This window comes from Hordeum vulgare, chromosome 5H (genome assembly GCF_904849725.1).
Source record: "Hordeum vulgare subsp. vulgare chromosome 5H, MorexV3_pseudomolecules_assembly, whole genome shotgun sequence".
NCBI classification, from domain to species: domain Eukaryota; kingdom Viridiplantae; phylum Streptophyta; class Magnoliopsida; order Poales; family Poaceae; genus Hordeum; species Hordeum vulgare.
Window position 1 is genome coordinate 545,981,824 of NC_058522.1, and position 5,960 is coordinate 545,987,783.

Consider the following 5,960-nt stretch of genomic DNA (forward strand, 5'->3'; position numbering starts at 1 on the left):
GACCCGTGCGCCGGCGCGGGCGGCCCGGCGTGCCCAGCTGGGCCGGGAGACTGCTGCTGGTGCCGGCCGGACGCATGGCGCCTGCTCGCCTGCTCGCCGCGCGCGTGGGGATGGGGGTGGCAGTGGCGCTGCTGGTGGTGGTGGTGGTGCCGCCTGGAAGGATTTGTCTGGTTGCGCGTCGGATGCTTAATGGGGGGGATTGGGTTGGGGGGGGCGACCTCTCCAAGAATTGAGAATGAGATGGTGGCAGGGGGAGAGGACAGGAAGCCAGAAGCGTTCTGTGTCGGGCAGGCGAACGAAACGGCCTCAGCTGCTTCTTCGCCTCGGAGAAAAATGTGTGTGCGTGTCGTGTTGCATTGCACCTCTCACTCTCGAGCAACGGATTAGCTCACGTAGTCAAGTTACTACTTTCCACAAAAACAGAGCTCGGGCTACGGTACAGGGTCATACCACGTCCAAGCATGGACAATTTAGTTTTTTTGTTGCGAACGGAAAGAATTGTACTTTCTCCGTAAATAGTGATCTAAACGTTGTTACATTATTTTATAGAGGGAGTATTATCAAAGTAGCTCATTACAATCCTGCTGACACAAGATGCCGATTTTATCGGGTCCGTTCCGTAGCCAAACAACAGTATGAGGGATCGAGAGTTCCATTTCAGCTAACATATGACTAAGTTTATTTCTACTCCTACTCACATGTGATATTACATGCTCTGGGCTTACACAAAAGAAGCCTCTTTATCTCGCCAACTCGAGCTGCTACAAGTGATCGGTTTTTGTCCGACTCCATGATCATTTTGTGTGCAATGATGCTATTAGTTTCCAGTATCAACGGTTCGTTGTTGCTCCACTCCAAGGCTAGGGAGATTCCCTTCCTATATGATTTTTACGAACAATTTAGTGTTTTAGGACTCCTTTGATTTAAAGACATTTTATAGAATTTTTGGAGGATTGAAATCCTTAGGATTTTTCCTACATTAGGGCCTCCTTTGATTCAAAAGAAATAAATAGGATTCTTGAAGGATTGAAATGATTTTAAATTTTTGCTATGTTGGTCCTTTTATTCATATGATTGAATCTTATATGGATATTTTCGATGGAATCTTTTGTACTATATTTCATAGAAATTCTAACATCCACTTCAACCTTTTTTGCAATTCCTTTGTTTTTCTGTGGCATCAAACACTCATAGCTAATCCTATAGGATTCAAGCGGACATGCCACTTCAACCCTATACTTTTCTTATTCCTACGTTTTCAAAGTACTATGAATCAAAGTACCTATGAATCTTTACCTATTGCTTCTGTGGTACGTCATTAAAATTGCCCCTAATGTTGTATTAAATTACCCACTATGCCACCATAAGTGAAGGAAACGATTCGATTTTCGAATTTGTCAAAGTCACCGTCCGTATCAGTACTTAAAAGGCGGGGCGAGACCTTCGAAAGCAACAACAACAAGCTTGGCCTATTGGCTTTAGTGCCGCTACTCCATCCAGGAATCCCAGGTTCGGTTCCTGAACAACAACTTTTTCATCGGATTTTCTTTTTTATTATTTCAATTTGTTTGTTGCCTTCTTTTAATTAATTCGGAACTTTTCAAAATTCCAATTTTAAAAGTTTCGAGTTTTTAAAAACTGTTTGCATATTATAAAAGAATCCACAATTTTCAAAAATATATTCTTTTATTTAATTCGGAACTTTTCAATGTTCCAATTTTAAAAGTCTCGAGTTTTGAAAAAATGTTTGCATATTATAAAAGAATCCACAATTTTCAAAAATATATTCAGAAAATATAGAACGTTCATGATTTGAAAATGATCATGTATTCAAAACATAGAAAAAATGTTCAGGAAATCATAAAATGTCTAGAAATTCAAAAAAGGACCAGGAAATCATAAATTGTTTGCGGAATTCAAAATTGTTTATGATTTTCAAAAAACAGTTTGCATATTATAAAATAATTCACAATTTCGACAAATATATTCTGGAAAATATAAAATGTTTCTTATTTCAATTTATTTTTCTTCTATAAATTAATTCGGATTTTTTCAAAATTCTGTATTTAAAAGGTTTTGAGTTTTGGAAAAACGAATCATGAAATCATAAAATGTTTGGTAATTTAAATAAACTTTCAGGAAAACATAAAATGTTCACGGACTAAAAAATGTTGATGATTTTAATGAACTGTTCCGATATTGTAAAAGAATTCAGAATTTCGAAAAATATATTCATCCAAAATAAAACATTCAAGATTTTGAAAATGACGATGTATTCAAACATATCCATGAATCCAAAGAAAATGTGTGTGAAATTTTATAAAATGTTACAAAATTTGATAACATGGACACCGGGGCCATCATCAACGAGGATGGCAAAAAAAATAAGTGGTAATATGATGGGCCATCGTGGTAAAATAGAAAATGGAGAACACTCATATGTCAGGATATTGAGCCATACTTATTTGGCTACTACGTAATATTTTTATTTACCGTTGCAACGCACGGGACTGTAAACCAAATAGAGTGCATTTAATACTGCATGACAAAATAGCCTTTTTACAACACGCAATCATCCAATAAGCAAGCGCACTCCCCTCCCCCCCCCCCCCCAATTTCTAGCCGTTGATGAACATACGATCTCCAACAGCTCCTCCTCGACCATCATGTTTACCTAAGGAAAGCAATGGCATTTGCACCATCTACGGGGCTATTCTTCCTTTTTCCTTCAGGCTCACACCTATAAAGCGGATTCGGACCTGCAAATGCATTTGCAAGCTTAAGGCCTTTGCATAGTTCCTCCAGAATGATAGACCCAGACCACTGGCATGCTTCTTAGGCATAACATTCAATGTCACTGAGGATTCGAACTGCGTGCTCTGCAACCCAGAAGAACTGAAAACCAGGGATTGTCTTTTCTGGAGCTGTCCCTTCAACACCTTATATGTGGAGTGCCGTTGAACTGTTTATATGTGGACACAAACTCACGTACACATAATCTTCTTTGATTGGCCATGAGCCACTTCCCCCTTGATTGCCTCCCCCAACCCCAACCCCTTGCGGTCACTCTATGTTGATCGTGTAGATACCTTCTTGTAAGGTTTAATAAAAAGGAAATAAGGAAGGGTGACAGAGAAGAAAAAAAGGAAAAACGGACACGAGGTGACAGAAAAAGGAAAATGATGCGCACGGTAAAAGAAATGAAGGGGCTGAAGGAATACATATTAAAAATAATTGATGCATAGATACTCTGAACTTTTTAGCTTCGTGGAAAAGATGGAGAAAAAAAATCAAAAATCAAAATGTGTTTTATAATGGTAAAAAAGTCACACAATGTTGCTTGGTGTGCATGGAGATCTTTATTAACAATATGTTGTCTATACATCCGTTGCAACGCACGAACCCTTTAGGTAGTTTTTTCCAACTATCTAAGCATATATATTTTTTTTTACACCCGGTGCAACGCACCGGCCCTTTTACTAGCCTTTACCTATTAATAAAGCAATTAGTGCTTCTGTCGTCCGTCATTAACATTACCCATAAAGTTCATGAAAATTACCCACAATTGCCACTTATAAGTCACAGAAAACGTTTTAAACAGGAAAATTTTTGGACTGGGCTGGCCCATTTAGGCACCTCCTATATTACGCTCTGGGCATTGGAAACAGATGCAACACACCTATTTGGGCCGGCCCATGCGTGGCCGCCTGTTCTTTTAGTTTCGTTTTTTTATTTTACTTTTCAGTTCTTTTTTTCTACTTTAAATAATTTAGAATTTCAAATAACTTTTCTTAAATTTAAGAAACTGAGAATTTTGAAATAAAATATTAAAACAAATAAATTTTTTTGAGAATTCAAAAACTACTCAGGAGTTTTGAAAAATGTTTGCATATACAAAAAAATGTTTAAATTTTTAGAAAATGTCTGTAAAATGAAAAAAGTCAATAATTTTAAACAAGAGTCCGTGTAAAAATCTTAAAAACAGTTTTGCCTCTGTTTTTAGTCTCATTTTCTGTTTCATCTTTTAAAATTTAAATAATATCGACTTTTGAAAAACTTTTGCAACTTATAAAACTGAGAATTTTGAGATAGAATTTTGAAGAAAACATAAAATGTTTGTGAATTCAAAAAATGCTTGGGATATTTCTAAAAGTATTCCCATATTTAGAACAACGTTGGTGAAAACAATAAAAGTCCATGATTTTGAGAAAAAAGTTTGTGTATTATTTTTTGAGTGCAGTTGAAAAAAATGTTTGCTAATTCAAAAAATGTTCATGCATTTCAAGAAATGTCCTAAAATTTGAAGGACGTAATATGATCAGCATCCTTGAAGATTATAGTTATTTTTCTCCCGTTGCAACGCACGGGCCCTTTTGCTAGTAATAATAAAGTACGGATCGCTTCTGTCGTACGTCGCTGGCGTTTTTTAGAAAAGTCCTTCTGTTTCTTTGAAATCAAACCACAGTCCTATAGTAAGTGGAAAAAATGTTTCGTCTTTTTGTAAAAAAAGGCCCTGGACAGAGTCGCTCCCCTCCCGTCACCAAGCTCTGCCACTCCGCCGCATCTCGCCTGCGCAGCGGATGCTCCCCTTCTCATCCTCCCTCGTCGCCGTCCGTGTGCGTCCTCCGGGCGAAGCCCCCGCGCAGATCCGACAGCGGCGGGACCTCTGGTGCGTTGGAGCGGCTCGGATGCGAGCGAGGGCGCTCGGGTTCCTCCTGCCCACGTGCTGGGAGATCGAGGTCATCTGCGCCGCGGCCATGCTCATCGTCGCGCTCTACGCCGCCTGCGAGCTCCTCGTCCCGCGGTCCTCGCTAGCGGGCGCCGACGACCTCGGCCTCGCCCGGGAACTCGACGGCGCCGACAAGGTAAGCAAGCTCCGGCGGTTTGCCTGGGGTCCGTCAGTGGGGAAAATATTTGGGCGGTTAATTACGGCGCGACGACCAACAATCACCCATGCTAACGTTGCGAGCGTTTTCGGTTTGGCTTTTCCGGGATTGATGCTCGGTATAAGGGAGGTTCCACCGGGCCGTCGGCGTACGTGGTGAAGGTGACCGGCTGATCAGCCCCTTGTCTCTGATTTTGTTGCGGCCCCTGATTGTGATTGGCTCTGTGAGCGATCGTGTGATTTGGGTACGTGCCTGTAACATCTGGAGCTGCTAGCCGCGAAGAATTTGATTGCAGCCAACTTGAATGGGACCTCGGACCCTTATGCACTTATCACCTGCGGCGAAGAGAAGCGTTTCAGGTTCGGTTCAGTGTTTATATGTAGAGTCTCTTCTGCAATGATGTAGATTCATAGTTTGGCTCACATTCAGATCTACAACGCCATGTTTTCCTCACATTCATAGTTTGGTTCTTTATTGTGGAATCTCATGTCATCTTCTGATATTTTGACAGGAATTGGTGTCCATATAAAATGGGGAGCAGTTCTCCCTTAGGAAATTTTTAGGATATTGTTTGGCAGTAAGTTTTGATGTTTTATTGCCAAGGAGAACAAACATGACTTCAAGCAGACTGAATCCATTATTCTCATAGATTCTTCATGCTTAAATTGATGGGCTATCTTCCATTTGCCAGAATATGATTCTTTTCTTCATGATCCTCTGAGACATGTCGCCTCACTGCCACCGTCAGTCGCCCCCAGGTCGCTGTCTCCACTCGCCAGCCACCAGACGCTCCCCTTATATGTGCTAAGGATGCAATGTCGACCACATATCAACTAACAGGTCTTCTGATAGGAACCAATTATTTGTGCTAATCTTCGAACTCTGTTACAAGAGATTTCCTAAAACTAAGGTCAGTTACATGGCGAAGAAATCTTCAAGCACAGGAAACATTGTATCCCTATCCTCTGAAGCAACAGCATGCGCATGTCGCTCACGACTTACAATGAAATACCATCCAGTCATGCTACTTGGGTATAAATATAGAATTCTTACGAAGTCTGTTTTTCCCGGGAA

General features: G+C 40.5%; 1 long non-coding RNA gene across 1 annotated transcript; it reads left to right on the plus strand.

Moving 5' to 3' along the window:
- Positions 1 to 4,518: 4,518 nt before the first annotated feature.
- LOC123452675 lies at positions 4,519 to 5,960 on the plus strand. The gene is made up of 2 exons (XR_006632632.1): positions 4,519 to 5,245; positions 5,398 to 5,960. It is a non-coding gene; the product is annotated as an uncharacterized LOC123452675 (long non-coding RNA).